This window comes from Dendroctonus ponderosae, unplaced genomic scaffold, assembly GCF_020466585.1.
Source record: "Dendroctonus ponderosae isolate FM_Combo_2020 unplaced genomic scaffold, Dpon_F_20191213v2 Dpon_F_20191213_3, whole genome shotgun sequence".
NCBI classification, from domain to species: Eukaryota; Metazoa; Arthropoda; class Insecta; order Coleoptera; family Curculionidae; genus Dendroctonus; species Dendroctonus ponderosae.
The window spans coordinates 11836756-11837417 of record NW_026018508.1 but is presented as its reverse complement, the minus strand read 5'-3'; the positions used below and the strand labels follow the sequence as shown (position 1 = coordinate 11837417).

Sequence of the window (662 nt, the reverse complement as noted above, 5' to 3'; positions counted from 1 at the left end):
ATTCAATTCTCTATCTAACGATGCCAAAGCGAATTCTCTGGCTACAATGGTTCTTGAGAAGCTTCGAAAAAAGCAGCGTCATGTTCAAGGGGATTTTGCAAATCAAAGAAAACCACGCAAATCTAAAACTTCTTGAATTCAAGCATTTTTTGAGAAAACTGCCAACATTTCCCCATTCATGGTTCACTTTCTGAAAAGGCCATTTATTTATCTCTAGAATGATGTACAAATGAGCGTTCTTGCTCATTTTGCCTCCGCGATTTGAGCAAAAACAGGACGGAAAACATGAAATTTTGGCATAATCTTGAACTTAATTGTTTGATATTTAAATTTCGCTTTCTGGGTCAAAACTACTCAAATTTCCTCACTCACGTTGTTACGGCTGAATGGACTTTTCAATTCTGTATCCAACGATGCCAAAACGAATTCTGTTGCTCGAATGGTTCTTGAGAAACGTCGAATAAAGGCCATTTAGTTATCTCTGCAATGATGTAAAAACGAGCGTTCTTGCTCATTTTCCTTCCGAGAAACATGCAAAACGGGTCGGAAAACATGAAATTTTGCAATAATCTTGCGACACCCTTGCACAAAACGACGATTATTTTTCTAAGTTCATAAACAACAGAAGACTGTATTTTTTCTACATAACTCACCCCCCCCCC

At 37.8% G+C, this 662-nt stretch overlaps 1 protein-coding gene across 1 annotated transcript in view; it reads left to right on the top strand.

The window, feature by feature from the left end:
- The window catches only part of LOC109546711 (signal peptide, CUB and EGF-like domain-containing protein 2), a 46466-nt gene that overhangs the window by 19339 nt on the left and 26465 nt on the right, over window positions 1-662 (top strand). The gene's annotated exons all lie outside the window — the stretch shown is intronic.